The sequence below is a fragment of the Peromyscus leucopus genome, chromosome 22 (assembly GCF_004664715.2).
Source record: "Peromyscus leucopus breed LL Stock chromosome 22, UCI_PerLeu_2.1, whole genome shotgun sequence".
NCBI classification, from domain to species: Eukaryota; Metazoa; Chordata; class Mammalia; order Rodentia; family Cricetidae; genus Peromyscus; species Peromyscus leucopus.
Genome location: NC_051081.1, coordinates 7,456,937 through 7,476,512, shown reverse-complemented (window position 1 = coordinate 7,476,512; position 19,576 = coordinate 7,456,937). Strand labels below are relative to the sequence as shown.

At 42.1% G+C, this 19,576-nt stretch overlaps 1 protein-coding gene across 5 annotated transcripts in view; it reads left to right on the top strand.

Annotated features, from left to right (window-relative positions):
• Positions 1 to 19,576, top strand: part of Brd4 (bromodomain containing 4) — an 85,370-nt gene that overhangs the window by 19,813 nt on the left and 45,981 nt on the right. The window lies entirely within an intron of this gene.

The following is a 19,576-nucleotide window of genomic DNA, read 5'->3' as shown; positions in this document are numbered from 1 at the left end:
TTTTCAAGACAAGGTTTTTTTGTGTAGTTTTGGTGCCTGTCCTGGATCTCACTCTGTAGACCGGGCTGACTTTGAACTCAGAGAGATCCTCTTGCCTCTGCCTCCTGAGTGCTGGGATTAAAGATGTGTGCCACCACCGCCCGGGTGGAGGTTTGTTGTTATTGATGTTCTCTCAGTCTCTGTGATTAAACACATGTTGATCACTTCGCATAGGTACTCTTGGTAAGTTGTGAGCTTGAAAATTGTTCCTGAAGTTTTAAAAATATTCATGTATATATGTATTGTGTGTGTGTGTGTGTGTGTATGTGTATGTGTATGTGCATGTGCATGGCTGGTGCCCTCACAGCTCTGAAGGAGGCATTGGATCCTCTGGAATTGTCATCACAGCCTGTTGTGAACCACCATGTCGGTGTTGGTAATGGAGCCCAGGTCCTCTGTAAGAGCAAGTGCTCTCAACATTGAACCATCTCTCCAGCCCCTATGTGTGCATCATCTTGTCTGCAGGTGATAACTACTCTCCCATATTTGGGTGTGTCTTTGCTTTGATTTTGAGACTGGATATCTGGTATCCTAGGCTGGCCTCAAATTTACCTATTCTACCTGCGCCTGTGTGCGGGGAGTGGGATTTTGTGTTTGTTTGCCAGGCAAGTTTTCTGTCCACTGAGCTATACCCCCCACCCCCATCTTTGTTTCTAAAAGATTAATTTTTTTTTTTTTTTTTTTGGTTTTTCGAGACAGGGTTTCTCTGCGTAGCTTTGGGCCTTTCCTGGAGCTCACTTGGTAGCCCAGGCTGGCCTCGAACTCACAGAGATCCGCCTGGCTCTGCCTCCCGAGTGCTGGGATTAAAGGCTTGCGCCACCACCGCCCGGCTTAAAAGATTAATTTTAAAAAAAAATTTCTGTGTATGAGGGTTTTGTCTTCATATCTGTGTGTGCACTGTATGCCTGGCTGATGCCTGTGGAGACCAGAAGAAGGTATGTGGATCCTCTAGAACTGGAGTTAACAATGTGAGCTGTGACATGGATGCTGGGAATTGAACTCAGATCTTTGGGAAGAACAGCCAGTGCTCTTAAATACTGAACCATTTCTCCAACCTCAACTTTTTTCTTCTTTTTGAGACAGTGTCTCTGGCTGTTCTGGGACTTATATAAACCATGCTGGCTTTGAACTCTTGAGTACTGGATTAAAGGTGTGTGCTGCCACTCTCAGAATTCCCACATTTTTTTTTCCTTTTTCTTTTCTTTCTTCTCTCTCTCTCTCTCTCTCTCTCTCTCTCTCTCTCTCGTTTTTTTTTGAGACAGGGTTTCTCTGTAGTTTTTGCTGCTGTTCCTGGATCTTGCTCTGTAGACCAGGCTGGCTCAAACTCACAGAGATCCATCCGCCTGGCTCTGCCTCCTGAGTGCTGGGATTAAAGGCGTGCGCCACCACTGATTCCCACATTTTTTTTTTTTTTTTTTTTTTTTAAAGAAACATAAATAGATTTATTCAGTCAGGGTCATAGAGGGGCCCACAGCTCACTCTTGATTACTGACTCAGTACAGAAAGTGGCTGTGGCAGGAAGCATGGGGGCAGTATGCAAGGAAGAACTTCCCCCCAGAATGGTTTAGAGGTCATGGTTTAGAATTCTGCTTTTTAATTCTCTCTCATTTCCCCTTAGGATGATCTGGGGTCAAAATGAGGCTGGGGTTGCTGAGGAGTCCCCAAGCCATCAGGGTGATTCCCACATTCTTTTACGCATGCCTTTTAATCCCAGCACTCTGAAGGCAGAGGCAGGCAGATCTCTGAGTTCAAGGCTATCCTTGTCTGCAGAGGGAGTTCCAGGACAGCCAGAGTTGTTACACAAAGAAACCCTGTCTCAGCCTCTCCCCCACCCCCCCACAATTATTTATGTATAGGGGTGTTTTGCTTGCATGTATATCTACACCATGAGTATGCAGTGACCTAGGAGGTTATAAGAGGGTTCAGATACCTTGGGACTATAGTTATAGACATTTGTGAAGCACCTTGTGGATGCTGAGAATCAAATACAGGGTCTCTGGAAGAGCTGCCAGTTCTCCTGATCACTGAGCCATCCCTCCAGCTCCAAAACATGGGTTTTAAAACTCATTCATCAGATCTAGGGGTACCATTTTACAAGCTTTCTCCAGAGCAGCAATGTTTTTAGTAATATTTTTAGTTTTTTTTTTTTAAGATTTTTTTTAAAAATTATATATCTCTGTATGGGTATGAGTGTATCTGAGTGCAGTGCCCTTGGAGGCCAGAAGGTGTCAGATTCCCTGGCTGTGAAGTTGGCCATGTAGTTAAAGGCAGCTCTAAGTTATCTGATGTTGGTACTGGGAACTGAACTTGATTCTCTGAAAGTAATGCACAGACATAGCAATTCAAACACTCATACACCTAAAATAAAGTTAAAAAAGAAAAGAATCTATAGAAGTGGCAGAACTTGGGTGGGAGCCTTGAAGAGATGGCTCAGTGGTTAAGAATGCTTGCTGCTCTTGTACAGGACCCAGGTTGGGTTCCCAGCACCCACAAGGTAGCTCATAACCAGCTGCAACTACTGTTCCAAGGGACCCGACATCTTCTGATCTCCATGGGCACCAGGCACACACTCATAAACATGAAAATTTAGAAAAAGAAGTGGCATACCTTGAGTGAGCATTAGTCTAAATTAGAGAATTCTTTATTTATTTATTACACATACAGTGTTCTGTCTGCATGCCAGAAGAGGGCACCAGATCTCATTATAGATGATTGTGAGTCACCATGTGGTTGCTGGGAATTGAACTGAGGACCTGGAAGAGCAGCCAGTGCTCTTAACCTCTGAGCCTCTAGCCCCAAAAATTCTTTTTAAAATGTAAAGAAGGGGCTGTATCCATTTATTGTATAGTGATCATCTTACTAATAGAATGGTAGATAGGGCCTTCTATCTTAAGACAAATGATTGACCACAAATAGCACTTGACCAGAAGGGCCTCTCTCCTGCCTGGAGTGGGAGAGCCTTACCTAATTTCTGTGAAGTGTGGATGTCTGACACTCAGGCTAGCAGTCACCACATCAAGTGTGTTTGTGTGCCTCAGATGTTCATTTCTGCAGTACTGTGGTGTTACTGTAAATGAGGAAGGACTTTGTGTCAGAAGTAGGCTGTTAACTGTAGTACTTTAAAGGGTATAGACAAGAAACATCAGGATGTACCAGCAATTACCCAAGTGCTGGGATTCTAGGAAATTTTTTTTAAATTTTTTTAAAAATAAAGACCTTTCTTTATGAGTATTTTACCTCCATGTATATGTCTCTATACTCCATGTATATATGTGTATGTATGATGTCTGCAGAGGTAAGAGGTTGCTGGATCCCCTTGAACAGGAATTACAGATTTGAACTGACATGTGGGTACTGGGAACCCAGGTCTTCTGAAAGAGCAGCCAGTGTTCTTAACCTCTAAGCCATCTTGAGCCCATCCCAGGAAATTAATCTGTGCTACATGGGGACTCTTAATGTTGTGTTTATTTTCTTGTTTGTTTGTTTGCTTTTTGGACAGGGCCTTATGTAGCTAGTATAGCCTCAAACTCCTTAACTTCTGCCTCCATATCCCTAGTGCTGAGATCACAGCTAACATATATCCCCACCCCAAGCCCACCCCCAAGCTCGTTTTTTTCTCTCCTGGCTTCAGTTAACTGTTGGCGTTATTTTACAATCGATAAGTGATTGTCATTCTTCCCATGGATCTGATTTCCTAGCAATAGTATGTATATTACGACAATGGTTTAGTTAACAGTTGTTAGAGAAACTGTTTTAAGTTTGTATCTTCTTTCCTGCACCCATCTGAAAAAAGATGAATTTCAGTTCTGTGCTTGTCAGCAAGAGTAATTCCCCCACTCAACCATCTCTCCACATTCCCTTCTTGACATTTGAAGGTGTGATAAAGAGACCAAACCAGACACTATCATGGTATTGTTCTCTTGTCAAAATGGTAAAAATGTTAAGTGGAGGACTATTAACTTTCATAGTTAGAGAATTACAAATTTATGTATTAGAAAGGGGAAAGACTTAAGAAAAAAACTTCTGATACGGTTTTACATAACTACAATGGCTAGTTTTACATACTATCTTGTTTAATTCTCTGAGTACCCCTAGCTATCTTGGAACTGACTCTGTAGACCAGACCACCTGCCTCTGCCTCCTGAGTGCTGGGATTAAAGGCGTGTTCCACCACCTACCTGGCTTGTTTAATTCTTATTATATAAGGTTAATGGGCTTGGGGAGGTGGCTAAATGGTTAAGAGTACTTGCTGTTCTTGCAGAGGACCTGGATTCAGTTCTGAGTACTCAAATGACCTCACAACTGTCAGTAGCTCCAATCCAGGGGGTCTAGTGCCCTCTTCTGACCCCATAGGCATCAGACATGCATGCAAGCAAAAAACTCATACATATAAAATAAATTTTAAAAAAGAAAAGTATAAAGGCTGGTGATAGAGAATTCTCTTCTTGTGCCAAAATAACTTCTCAGGATCACAAAAGGTCACTGTCTGTACAAAGGTCTTGCTAATTTAGGAACATTTCATCTGTGGGGGCAGCCGCTGTCAAGAGTGCACAGATGCTACAATGGTTATTCACTTAGACAGCTAGAGAAACAGGTGGATCTTAGAATGGAGCAGTTTTTGTCATTAGCTTCTCAGAGCTAGAAAAAAAATGGGTTGTTTCTTTTTATGCCCCATTAAACTCATAGTCCGGTGGAGGGTGCGTTAGAAACTGTTGGGAGGTCAGGGAGACTGCTTTAGGTGCTTCCACATACATGCATTGGTTCTTAGGGCTCCACTTGAATCAGCTATGATAAACTGTCTTTGGCTTGTCTTATCTAGACATTCTGTTCCTACATGTGCATATGTGGGGCCTGACCTTTTGTGATTAAGTTTCCAAAACAGTTGGGGGCTTCCAACCTGCCAGGCCCCCACTTGATATTGTCACTTCATATCAGCTAGGAGAAGGGTTACACAGACAGTCACAGTAGCACAGTGTGGAAGACAGAGTTGAGTGCTTGTAGTTGAAGATTTTAGTTTGTTGTCGGTCTCCAAGAAAGAGTTATTTTCACATTAACCTTGTGCTTTTAGTTTGCTTTTAGTTCTAGAACTGTTTTTGATTTGTTTTTTTTGGTATCCCCTAAGGAGGTAATTATCGCATCTGCAAAGAAAATTTTTTAGTTATTCCCTCACATTTATGTCTCTTGTTTCCTTTTGTTATTAGATTAGTTAAGACTTCAACACAATTTATAGGACACCCTTGCTTGTTCCAGATCATAAAGGGCAAAAACCTGTGTAGTTCCTCAGTTTTAAGAATCTTGTGAATGTGATACAACAGTCTGTCCACTTTCAGAACATTGAGGAAGATCACAAGGAGGGCAGATGCAGGGTTATAAAAGATGGGGTAAGCTAGTGAATTCAAAGAATGTCTCAGCAAGAGAGATAGGGAAACTTAGCGTCCCTGATCCTACCACATGCTGGATGCACTGAGTTGTTAGGCATACGGTCTACAGACCCTAGACTTACACTAACCTCCCTGGACAGTGAAATGTTGTCTGAGGTTGACAGGTGCTACCAAAGTTCAGCTTTAACTGTATGCTTAATTCTTTGGATTGTTGCCCCCTTTCTTGGAACTTCTAATTGGTAGCAGAGTAGGAAAACAAACAGCAGAGGTGAAAGTATGATGTTGAGTGTTTGTGGAGTTAGACATGGTGGTTTGTTTACTGAATGGCCTTTCTGGCATGGAGCCTCCTTGCCCGTCTGTTTCTCTTCTTGACTGCTATACCATTTCACTACTCAGGGACCAGGGTCCCACAGTCCGCCAGTGGCTAAGTCTACCATGGAGCTTGGATATCAGCCAGGCCCTAGAGCCCTGGGCTCTGAGGGGATCAGTGATTTTGTTCATTTTGGATTAGTCCTGGCATCCAGCCGTCATTTGCTGCATTCTTCCCTGGGAACCTGGCAGAGGAGTCTCAAAAATGGGCTCAGTCTGCCCTGTGGAAACACAAGCTTGCTCTAGGTTGTTAATTGTTTCTGGTATATTGAGAAGGCTTCTACAAAAACAGTAGGAAAAAGAGTGGGGGTGATTATCACTAGATTTCCAGGCCAGTCCTATCATCCTGTCCCCTTTTCTATTCTCATCTTCTAGCCAACAAGACAGCTGTGTTCCAGTTTTGTTCAAAACTGGTAGTGAAAAAGCCCTCCTCTTCTCATTCCCATGTTTGCTTTTGGACTGGACAAAACAGTGGCTCTAAGAAAACCTGCATGCCAGAGTTTATCTACTGAATTGCATTGGGGTTCTCCAGTCTAGAGACTTGATCTTTCCTCATTGAACTGTATAGTCAGGCCTTTATCAGTTACAGCTTCAGATATGTGGGGAAAGAGAACATTACACTTAGTCATATCCACTCTGTTTTGCTGAATACAGAAATGTTTAGCTTTGAGTTATAAGGAAATTGTTGCCAAGTTAAATTGTGAAAACTCACAGATTTCTGGTGCGTCTGGTATCGCTCTCTTATTTCTTCATTGTTCTTGATTGTGCAGTAGTTCAGAATCATGGCTTGAAGGTTAGAGTCATCAGGAAAGGTTTTTTGAAAATACGCTTGTGGTGGTGGCACACAGGCCAAGGCAGGTGGGTCTCTCTGAGTTTGAGACCAGCCTGGTGTACAAAGCTAGTTCTGACAGACAGGGCTTTTACACAGAGAAACCCTGTCTTGAAAAACAAACAAAAAAAGGTGGGGGAATACAACACTTGGTACTTGCTAGGGACCCCTTTATTTTATTGAAATATCTGGAAAGGAACCCAAGCATCAAAAACTGTAAAGGTATTCTAGATGCTGCCGGCTGTGTAGGTATGCACACTACTGCTTTCTAGTCTTACCTTGGGTCAGGAACTGAGTCATAAGTCCAAACCCACAGTCTTGTGAGGCAAGATACATGTTGGGCAAGTTGTACTTCTCTGGACTTGCTTGTCTTTAATACTTGCTACCACATTTCTCTTGTTAAGTATCATTGTTAGTTTGAAGATAGAGATAATGAATGGTAGTTTGGTTTGTTATGGCCTACTTGACTGTTTTGACTGTACTTAAACTGATGAAATCTGAGAAATTGAATTGTTACCACCTTCAGTGTTGAACCTATTTCTATTGGTCATGAATGGACACTTTATTGATTTTTGCCTCTTGTATCATTGCCACCTCAGTAGTACTATTTACAGTATTCATGGAGGTTCAAAAGTTTTAGGCTAGCTTGGGCTTCATAGCGAGGGCCTATTAGCAGAATTAAACATCAGAAACAACCGTAACTGTCCATTTTTAGGAAAGGTGAAGAAATATGCAAAATGTATTTATACCCATACAGCCCAGTATTATTATTCAGACTTGAAGGAGATTGGCACATGTTATATAAGATGAGTGGATCCTGAACACATACCAAATGGAAACAGCCAGATACAAGTAGACAAATAATGATGCTGTTCTACATATACATACATTTCTAAATATACAAAGAAGATATTTGTGCAGTCATATAGAAAAAAAAAAAAAAAAGTAGTTTTCCAGGACAGAAGGAGTGAGGAGTTACTGTTTAGTGTGCAGACTTTGTTGGATGATGGATAAATTTTGAGGAAGGATAGGAATGATAGCAATGTAAATGTCCTCAGCACTACTGAGTCATATGCTCTCACTGTGTAGCCTAGCCTAGCCTGGCCATAGAGATCTGCCTGACTCTGTCTCCTGAGTGCTTTAATGAAAGTGTGCATGGCACTCTTCCCCAAACCATATATTTAAAAATTGGTGTTCTGAATTGGTCAGTGACTACATTTATCAAGGATTGTAGGCTTTTGTACTCTTCTGTGACAGTTAAATTTTGTCTGAATTTTCTTTCTGTGAAACAGCATAGCTGGTATTGAATTGTTGCTTACTGATACCTTTGACTGCTCCTCTCCCCTACCATTTGGCTGTGTTTATTTATAAACTGGTGTCCTGAGAACTGAGGTAAGCATGCTTACTGTTTCTGGACATTGTAGTGTTTTTACCAAGTACCACCTTCCTATGGCCTCTAGTTTTGGGGCAATGTGAGGTGCAAATGTTCTGGAATCCTTAAACTATCCACCCCGGTGAAATAAGTTAAGCTCTTCCATGGGTACCTAAGGATTAAACTAACTTTGTTTTGAGGTAAAGGTATTTGTTGTTCCCTTTTTTGTTTGAGACAGGGCCCAAGCTAGTCTTAAACTTCCCTAGAAGCAGGAGGGAAGGGTAAGCTCCCAAGTATTAGAGACTGGGGGCTTGCATCACTGTAAACAGCTTGGGTTTTTTTGGTCTGAATGTCTTATTTTGCACAGTGCTACCAGCAGCCTCCTTGAGTTGTTGGCATTGGTTGATCACAGCTTCCCAGGTGTCCATGCAGCAAGATGGTCTTGGCCTGATGCACTCTTTTAAGGCTTCTTGGAGGGGTACATATCATTATATCTACCTAGCTGTGAACAGAGAGTTGTCTTCCTGGATGGAGTCCTTTTAAGTCCAAAATTGTGTGATACCACACCAGAAACAATTGAGTTTGGGGGATATTTGTGCTTTCTAAACTCCAGAAAATGTTTTATTTGCCCATAGTGCCTTCCTTAGTCAAGCCATTTTCTCTGTAGTATACTAGTTTATTGACTGGCTTCTCAGTTTCATCATTTCCAGCAGTAAAGAGGCCTTTCAGGGTTTAGATAAGACACCTGAGTCTGCAGCCCCAGATGGTTATGGAATGAAACTCTTGATTTTGTTTCTAGGTGTTTCCTTGAGTACTGCCTAGGTGATTCTAGCTGAATTCTTACCCCACCCTGCTCTGCTTTGTTGCGATTGGGGGCTGAGTGCTGGGTGTCAAACGACCCTTTCACAGGAGTCATATCAGATATTTATGTTACGATTCATGGCAGCAAAATTACAGTTACTAAGTAGCAACAAAAATAATTTTATAGTTGGGGGTCATCACAACGTAAGGAACTGTATTAAAGGGTTGAAGCATTAGGAAGGTTGAGAACCACTAGCCTATGTGATTAAGCCTTTCCTTGAACTCTTGTCTTCTTGCCTCACCCAACAGTTCTCAACCTGTGGGTCTCAACCCATTGAGAGTTGTCGAATAACTCTTTCACGGGAGTTGCATATCAGATATCCTACATATCAGATATTTACATTACAATTCATAACAGTAGTAAAATTACAGTTGTGAAGTAGTAACAAAATAATTTTATGGTGGGGGGTCACCACAGCGTGAAGAAAACTTAAAGGTTTCAGCATTAGAAAAGTTGAGAACTACTGACCTAAACCTTCCTTAATCTTTGTGGGACAGGGTGTCTGTAGTTTAGAAATTCCTCTTCAGTAGGCTCTAACTGAAACTGGTTGGGTTTAAAATGGCTGTCAGAAAAAAAAAAATTAAGTAAAATGGCTGTCAGAATGACTGCCAGGCAATTTAACTTCCTAATAATTCTGTCTTCATGTTAACTGATACACCTACTCCAAGTATCAGTTGATGAATGCCATGGCCTCTGTTGAGATGGAGGAGAGTGAATTCCTAGAGAATTTCCAGCTTTCCCCATAAGATATGAAGAGTCTTTTTTCCCTTAATTAGGGTGCCCCTTCTCATATTTTATTCTACACCTGTAACTTCCAATCCCTTGAGGTTGAGAATGAGTTAATTTTTTTCCTTTTGTTATTGGCAGAAATAAAAGTTCCACTGTTGGGTCCATAGTTTTCAAAGTAAAAAAAGGATTCAGTTTGGGGGTTAAAAAATGAGAGTAAACTGGGTGAGATCAATTTATTCATAGTGGCTTCTTTCTTTTTCTTTCCTTCCTAATTAAAGATAGAACATACTGGTAAGATGAAAATTCTGCCTGGTTAGTTGAGTAGCTATCATTCAGCAGTGCTTAGGATTGCAGTGTTTATTTGGGGGACACCCCTATCCCCAGAAGGGATTACATATATGTAACAGTATAAGCCTCTTGGTTCTGTCATTGTAACCTGCTTGAGAGGGTGGGATTCAGGTAGATCAGATCATATACTTAACTCTTCAGTAGGAATCAGTAGGTAAAATAGCAAGCACAGCATGTACAGTCACCAAAGTTGTAATGTAGGTTTGGCTTAATGAATTGTCTTAAGTAATAGATGTACTTCTTTTCCCTTAGCTTTACAGGTGGTAGTGTCTCTGTTGAAGAATGAAAGCTGTGGTTAAGACTTCATAGTCAAGCCGGGCGGTGGTGGCGCACGCCTTTAATCCCAGCACCCGGGAGGCAGAGCCAGGCGGACCTCTGAGTTCAAAGCCAGCCTGGGCTACCAAGTGAGCTCCAGGAAAGGCGCAAAGCTACACAGAGAAACCCCGTCTCGGAAAAAAAAAAAAAAAAAAGACTTCATAATCAAAATAGGTAGTTAATCTGGGAAGCTAGCTTTAGATAAATCTGTACGTAAATGGGATATTCCAGTGGAGAAAGTTAGATTGATTATGTCATTCTTCCATTTATTGTATTATATGGAGGAAAGACCAGGCTCTCTGATTCCTTTGCTCCCTCCTCATCCTCTTTTCTTAGCATCTACTTTATTTCTGATGGCCTGTCTTTGTGAGGCCATGAGGACAAATATTTTTGTATCTATCTTAAAAGTTTTGTAGTGCAACAAAGTATGTAATAAGTTATTTTGTTGAGTGGCTGAGTGAGAAATCCAGTTTTCAACCTAATCTAGTAATAAACAGTTCAAAAGACAGCGATGAGCTGGGTGGTGGTGGCGCACGCCTTTAATCCCAGCACTCGGGAGGCAGAGGTAGGCGGATCTCTCTGAGTTCGAGGCCAGCCTGGGCTACCAAGTGAGTTCCAGGAAAGGCACAAAGCTACACAGAGAAACCCTGTCTCAAAAAACCAAAAAAAAAAAAAAAAAAAAAAAAAAAGACAGAGATGAGGTGACTGAAGTCATCTCCAGGCCTGCTGTTGCTCCTTGACCAGCCTTAACCAAGAGTTAGTATGCAGCCCATTCTTTACCTTTCAAACAACTTTTTTTTGTATGGAGGAGGCAGTCAAAGTCAGAAGCGATCTTTATGTTTGTTAGTGATTAGGTAGCTGTAAACAATGAGCGGCTTGCACCCTTACTCAGTGATTGGGGCTTTTAAGGTGTTCATTGTGCCATGGTGCTAATTTTCCATCTAGGTCCTACTGGAGTAGTCAGATATATATCCTCTCCCTCTGTAACTGAAGATTTCTTCCCCTCTTTTGGTGGTACTGGGAATGGAACCCAGTGCTTTGTAAGGTACAAGTACTCTGCCATCTGTTTATACCCCAATACCAAGAACACCTCCTCCCCTGCCTCTGCTTCCCAAGTGCTGGAATTAAAAGTGTGCACTACCACAAGAATACTTTTTAAAGACTCAAGATTGGTCTTTGGCTTGAAATCAAGTCTTTAGTAGATACATCTAACTAACAGTAGGTAATAATAGACAGTGAGCCAACTCTAGGAGGGAACTTGTGTGTGGGAGTGTTGTGGGGGTATAGTTTTATAAATTTGTCTTAGAAACAATAGAAACATGGAAAGTATTGTATTGGAGAGGGAAGGAGATGTGTGGGTTCTGATAATTTAGACTCTAGGACCGAACTAAAGCCTGGTGGTACAGAATATGGTGCCCTAGAGGGGAAGGCAACCCACGTGAGTCAAATTTGCCTAGATTCTTCCAGGAGCATTCTTTGGGGGAGGTGTTCTGGGTTCTGCTGCACCCATTTATTATTAGAAGGGTGTACGTTTGTACTGGATTTAATAAGGCTTTTCTTCTTCAGCACCCATAGTACGTTTCTTCACCTGAAAGGCTAATGCATTTCGATGCCATTTCTATGGCAACTAGTGAACTCCAAGGGAGCAGATTCTATTTTTGTGTCTAGCATGATAACAGGATTAGTGAAGGCACATCTAAAATTCTGTTGTAAGCCAGTGCTGATTTTTTTTTTTTTTTTGAAGAGAATTGAGCTTACACACTACGAGTTTTTAAAAATTAGCCTGACTGGCCCATGTAGAGCAGGCTGGCCTTGAACTCAGATTCCCTTGCCTCTGCCTCTTGTGTGCTGGGATTAAAGGCATGTGTTACCAGGCCTGGCTAGCACAGATTTTTTTTTTTTTTTTTTTTGACCAACATTTTTATATCCTTTTTAGTTTAGTTTTTGTTTTTTTGAGACAGGTTTTCTCTGTGTGTCCTTGGCCATCCTGGAACTTGCTCTATAGACCATGAGCATAGAAGTTCCCCTGCCTCTGCCTCTTGAGTGCTGGGATCAAAGGTGTGCACCACCTCTTTGGCTGTAAATCCTTTAATAATCTCCATGCTCCTCTATTTAGTTTGCTATTAGAGTTTCAGGCTGAAGGCCGTGATAGGTGTGTCTGTGCACCACAGAAGGAGGGCATCAGATCCCCCAGGAATTGGAACTAACAGACATTTGTGACCACCTGATAAGGGTGCTGGGAACTGAACCTGGATCCTGTGGGAAAGCAGTCAGTGCTCTTAACCTCAGAGCCATTTTCCAGCCATAGTTTATTTTATTTACTCATTTATTTATTTACTAGTTTATTTTAATCTCAAATAGATCTTCTGTAAAATCATTAGTGATTTTATTCTCTGGGTATACAAATTTGTATATAGAGTATATAAATCTTGGTGCACTGGGTGTGGTGGTACACCCCTTTCTCAAACTAAGGGTTGGGAGTATAGCTCAGCAACAAAGCACTTGTCTAGCTTCCTCAGGGCCCAGAGTCGCATCTGTAATACAGCAGGGGATGGAAGGAGGAGAAAGCACACTTAGCTTTCCAAATGCTGGGATTATAGATTTGTGCACTATGGCCAACTCAAAAAGGCATCTGTTTTTAACTTGTTTGTATTGCTTCAAAAACCAAATTTCTCCAAGAACTAAAAATTGTGACTGCTTTTTACCCACTGTCTCACGAATCTTGTCTTGACCCAAGCGGCTTGCTGTGAGGTACCTATGGCAGCCCTGTCTGGACTCAGTTACAAATAGTGCTCTGTGGGCATACAAGTCCAGTGTCCCCATAAAGCACATCTGTCTTGGCTCTTGTTCTTGTCAGGTTTAGCTACATGGAACAGTTTAGATTCTGGAAAAATGCTTCTTATTTTCAGATTTGGGGCATGAAAACAAATGCACCCAAATTTATTCTTTTGAGACAGGATCTCATGTAGCTGAGGCTACTCTTGAACTCCATATCTTCCTGCCTCAACAGGTGTGCACCACCAGCTAAAAAAAAACCCTACTCTTTTAGAGTGTTGTAGACCAGAGGGATTTATTGGGGCTGGGAGTGTGTGCGCCTGTTGGAGTTGCTTTGACAAAGATGGGCAATCTCATCAATCTGTCTGTGGAGGACCCGGCAGTCTATTCCTATCATCCCTAAGCATTCTATTCTGTAAGCATATTTCCCAGCAATAATAAAAGAACAGCATTCACAGAGCAGTATACTGCCTTCTTCCATCTGCTACAGAAGGTACCTTAATTACCCTTGCCTTTGGTACTGTCCTGAGGGGTCCTAAATGCCCCCTCACTTATGACAGAACACTGGCTTATGTATACACAGCTGCTCTGCTCTTGCGGCAAGAACAGGGAATGCTATAAAGCTCATACATTTCTGTACCCTCTTGGAGAAGCTATCTAATGGTGCGAAGAGCTCAGTATATTTGTTTGTTAGACTCTGGAAACTTCTTAGTGTATTTTCCTTGTTCTAAGATTTTCCTTTAGTTTCTGCTATGGGTGGGAGTCTTTTATGTACCTCACTTTAGTATTTTAAGAGTGGCTTCTGCTTCTCCCTTTACATGTACCGTGTGACTCTTGGAGAGCAAACTTATTTTTACCCTACTTTAATTAAACTGACAATAACCTAAGACCGGGTGACCCTACATTAGATACATGCCATATCTAACCTGCTGTGCTGTGTTCCCTTTGGTCTTGATGCTTGAGAATCCAGTCTGTTCCAAGCTCTTAAATTATTTTAAAAATTGGAGCGTGTGTACGCTAGGACTGAAACTGGAGCTTTGTACATAACAAACGTGTTCTACACTGATGTGTCCTTAGCACCCCCTTCCCCTTTGTGGTTTTGTTCTGTTCCTCTGGTAACCTCTCTGCCAAACTTATTCCTGTTCCCATCCCCTCAACAAAGATCTCAGAGGGTTTGTGTGATGTGGACCCCTAAGTAAGATGACTAGCCTAGTAGACAGATTGCCATCCCTGTGGGAGCATGGTCTTCTCTTTTTAGTCCCCTCAGTTCCTCTCACTTGAGAAGACATAGGAAATCAAATGCAGGCTCAGTCTTAGACCAGAAGCCATGGCTACTTTCATTGTGGTTATTTTATACTAGCTTTCTGTTCTAGCACCTAATGCTGGATTTTAAGTTAGGGACTTTTAAAAGTTTTGTGTTTTTTTTTTTTTTTTCCTGAGAGGGTCTCACATGTAGCCATGGCTGGCTTCAAATCCAGGAACTTCATACTTCAGCCTGAAGGGTAGTAAAATTACATGTACACACCAAAGTGCTTTTTGGGAGCCTTCAAATCCTTTAGAAAGACTCATCATCAGTTAAAAAATTGTGATATATTTACTTTCTTGTCTTTGTTCTCCTTTGGAGATCTCACTATGTTGCCCAGGCTGGCCTTAATTCCTGGCTTTAGAGATCTTTCTCTTACCTCATCCTTTAGAGTAGTTCAGACTACTCCCCTGTGTCACCAGGCCTCTTTTAATTCACACCCTCCCCCCCAAGGGAAGCTTCAGATGTGATATTTTACTTCTTCTGTAATTTTACAAACATCTTTTTAAGAATGAGGGCATGAGGCTAGGGAGATGGCTCAGTGGATAAAGCACTTGCTGTGCAAACATGAGAAACCTTTGTAAAAGACGTGGAGGTATGGCTGCCATCTTAGCACTGAGGAAGGAGGGGTAGGACCACCAGGATAAGCTGGCTAGTTAGACTAGGTGATCACCAAGTTCTGAGTTCAATAGAGAGATCCTGTCTTAGTAGAGTTAAATCAAGGAAGATACCTAGTATCAGTTTCAGGCCTACAAGCACATATCACACACATATGAACACCTGTATGCATGCTGAAATGAAATAATGAGGGCATTCTTGTTGGGTGTGGTGGTGCATGCTTGTAATCTAGGTACTTAGAAGTCAGATCAGGAGGATCATGAGTTCAAGGCCAGCCTAAGCTACCTTGTCTCAGCAGACAAACAGGACATTCTCTTATAATCAGGGATGTAAATGGATATTTGTACACCTCTACCTATATAGCAGCATGATTTACAATAACCACACAAATTGTTTAAAAAAAAAAAAGTGGGAAGGGGAGGAGGAAATGACCCAGTGGTTAAGAGCACTGGCTGATCTAACAGAGGACTCTGGTTTGGTTCCCAGCACCCATGCAGTGACTCACAATCATCTGTGACTCCAATTCCATGGAATCCAATTCCTCCTTCTGACCTCTTCTGGCACCAGGCACACATGTGGTGCACATACATACGTGTACACAAGACACACATTAAAAAAAGAAACTGATGAATGTGTGGTAAAGTGTGGTTTATGTGTACAGTCAACCTTAAGGCTGGGAAGTGACTTCTGACACCCTGTAATGCAGATCCTGTAAATGAAATAATCCATGAAGTTGTAGCTGAAGTTTTCTCTAGTCCTGCCTGGCCCACGGTCAGGACAAATCTCTCTCACCCGCCAGTCCCGCAGCCGCTCAGACTCAACCGAGTAAACACACAGAGACATATATTGCTTACAAACTGTATGGCCGTAGCAGGCTTCTTGTTATGTAGTTCTTCTATCTTAAATTAACCCATTTCTATTCATCTATACTTTTGTCACGTGGCTTGTGGCTTACCGGTACTTTACACCCTGCTCCTCCTCATGGTGGCTGGCAGCATCTTCTCTACTCCACCTTCCTGTTCTCCCAGTCCTCTCTGCTAGCTCCGCTTATACTTCCTGCCTGGCTACTGACCAATCAATGTTTTATTTATCAACAAATCATAGCAACATATATTCACAACATACAGGATATCCCACAGCATGAAGTTCCACTCAAGGGAGGCTTCTAGAGATAGAAAGGTAGTTAGTTGCCAGGGACTGAAATCAGGGAAGCAGGGAATTTGTGTTTAATGGATGCAGGATGGAAAAAGTTACAGAGATGTGGTGTGGGTGGTGGTTATATAGTAATGTAATTGTACATAAAGGTGTGGTGGTAATCTAATTGTACTGAAATGTGATTTTGATTGTATGTTAATAAATAAAGTTGTCCGGGGGGTCAGAGCTATTAGAGCCATAGTAAGAGTGTGGCGGCGGTGGCACACGCCTTTAATCCCATAGATCTCTGTGTGTTCAGGGATACAGCCAGCATTGGAGACATATGCCTTTAAGATCTGGGGGGCTGTACATTCAGACAGTGATGAGGCAGTCACGTGTTTGGGTTTACAACCAATGAGAAGGCAGAACAAAATACTATAAATAGACGAACAGACAGGATATAGCTCTCTTTCGGGAAGCTGGGACACGGCAGGAGGAAGGGTGAGATTTTAGCTCTGAGCTCTGACCTCTCGGCTTTCTCTTTTACATTGGTTCTGTGTTTCTTATTTAATAAGACTGTTGGATACATCAACATAAAGGTTTTAGCATTTATTTGTTTGTTCATTCATTTATTTGTTTATTTATTTATTTGGTTTTTCAAGATAGGGTTTTTGGTGCCTGTCCTGGGTCTTGCTCTGTAGACCAGGCTGGCCTTGAACTCAGGGAGATCCACCCGCCTGACTGCCTCCGGAGTGCTTTGATTAAAAGCATGCACCACCACTGCCAGGGATTAGTAGGTGGGTTAGCATAATGACTATGCCTGTGGATAATGACTAGTGCACTGGGGAGGCTCAGGCAGGAGGATCATGATTTAGAGGCCAGATTGGGGTACCCTTTATCAATAACTTCCATAAAGGGTAAGGAAGGCTGGCTTGGTGGCTCACCTTTAATCCTAGTGCTGAGGACTTCTGAGTTTGAGGCCAGCCAGGGCTACAAAGTGGGCCTTGTCTTTTTAACACCACAGCAGCCTTATTCATTCATTCATTCATTCATTCATTCATTCATTCATTCATTCATTTGTTTATTTGTTTATTTACTTTATCTAGTTCGTTTGTTTGTTTTTCAAAGACAGGGTTTCTTTCTCTGTGTCACCCTGGCTGTTCAGGAACTTGCTCTGTAGACCAGGCTGGCCTCGAACTCACCTGCTTGTGTCTCCCTAGTGCTGGGGATTAAAGGCATGTGCTACCACCACCTGAACTCTAGTAAGCAGTTGGTTGTTTTTGGTTTCTCAAGACAGGATTTCTTTCTCTATGTAGCCTTGGCTGTCCTAGAACTAGCTCTGTAGACCAGGCTGACCTCGAACTCACAGAGATCCACCTGCCTCTGCTGGGATTAAAGGTGTGCGCCACTACCACCTGGCTAGAAGGAGTTTTGTAACAGGAAAATCAACAATGATCCCCCATATCGAGATCCTCCTGCGTTGTTTTCAAAAATGTCCTCTCCCATTTACACTTACTACGTAGTTTTCTTTTAAGTAAGCATTCTGAATTAACAGACATGCACTGCTAATGTTCAATGTGTGCCGTGCTGGGACTTGAACTTGAAGGCGTCATGCATCTAAACAACTACTACCAATTGATCTACATGCTCATTCCTGACCATATATTTTTTGAGTGAAAAATTTTCCTCCAGTTTGAGTTGCACAGTGTGGAATGCCAAGGTTAGGTATGGAATATTAATTTTTTTAAAATTATTTTTGGGGTTTGTGAAAGAATGCAGATAATTATGTGAAAGTCAGAGGATAACTTTTGGGAGTTGGTTTTCCTCCTGTGGGTTATGGGGATCAAACTTGGGTTGTCAGGCTTGTACAGTAAACCCCTTTACCCATTGAGCTATTTCTTTTTTTTTTTTTTGGTTTTTCGAGACAGGGTTTCTCTGTGTAGCTTTGCGCCTTTCCTGGAGCTCACTTGGTAGCCCAGGCTGGCCTCGAACACAAATCTACCTGCTTCTGCCTCCCTAGGGCTGGGATTAAAGGTGTTCACTATCATGCCAAGCCCTGTATATACATATATCTTATGACACATGTACAAGAATGTTCTTTGCAGCATTGTTTAAAGAGTGGAAAACAAAATACCTACAGATAAATCAATGACAATTTTATTTTTTGGTTTTTCAAGACAGGGTTTCTCTGTGTAGCTTTGCGCCTTTTCCTGGAACTCATTTGGTAGTCCAGGCTGGCCTCGCACTCACAGAGATCTGCCTGGCTCTGCCTCCCAAGTGCTGGGATTAAAGGCGTGCGCCACCACTGCCGGCTCCCATTGAGCTATTTCACTTCCTCCAACCCTGCCTCTTTTGTTGTTTCTTTCTGAAGACCAGGCTGGCCTAAAAACTTGTAGTTTGCCTCTAGACCTAGCCAATAATTTATGTTGTTTTTATAAATAGTGATCACATATTGAAATGTTTTGGACTTAAGAGGTTCATCAAGCAAACTATTGACTTTACCTCTTTTTATGTTAATGTGCCATATGAGTTACCATTTCTGTGGATACACATAGTTACAGTGTCATTGATGGGATTTCCATCTCTTACTTTCCTTTCTCGATGATGCTGGAGTCTCTTAGCCTTTGTCTTGGTGAATTCTTGACTGGTATTACATTTGTCCTAATGAGATCTCAGGCTGTGAGTACCCCAGTGCCTGCTCAGTCTCTGCCTTGTGTCTTGGTGTTGGCTCCACCAAGCGTTAAGCCACATCTCTTACTTACCTTATGGTAGAGGGGACAGGTTATTGTGACAAGCGTGCCTCCACTCCTAAGTGAGACATGCTGAGAGAGCTGGAGCGCGAGGAAGGCTGTAGTGTGTGGATTTCTTCTCTCTCCATATATGTTTCCATACCAAGGTGGGCTTCATTCTAACAAAGTAGGGTACTTCTGGTGTGCCACTACTCAAACCTGGGTATTTAAGATCTCTTTACTTCAACTTCAACAGCAACTTCTCCTCCTCTTCCCCCCCTTTTCCCCCCTTCTTGTTTCCCCTAGACTAGAAAATGTTTTACCAGCCAGGAAGATGGGAAATGGAAAATAAAATGAAGCAAAGACAAATTATTTTTCTATTTTTTTTCTCCTCTGGAGTATGTATATGTCCCTGGATTTTTTTTTTTTTTTTTTTTTGAGATGTGGTTTCTCAAAAACAGTCCTGGCTTTCCTGTAACTCACTTTGTAGATCATATTGGCCTCAGACTCACTGAGATCTGCCTGCCTCTGCCTCTCAAGTGCTATGATAAAAGGAATGCGCCACCACTGCCCAGCGCCCTTGTGTGTTTTAATGTGTTGTTTTAAATTTATTGCATGGGGCCTGGAGAGATGGCTCAGAGGTTAAGAGCACTGGCTGCTCTTCCAGAGGCCATGAGTTAATTTCCAGCAACCACATGGTAGCTCCCAGCCATCTATAATGAGATCTGGTTCCATCTTTTGGTGCTCAGGCATACATGCAGGCAGAACACTGT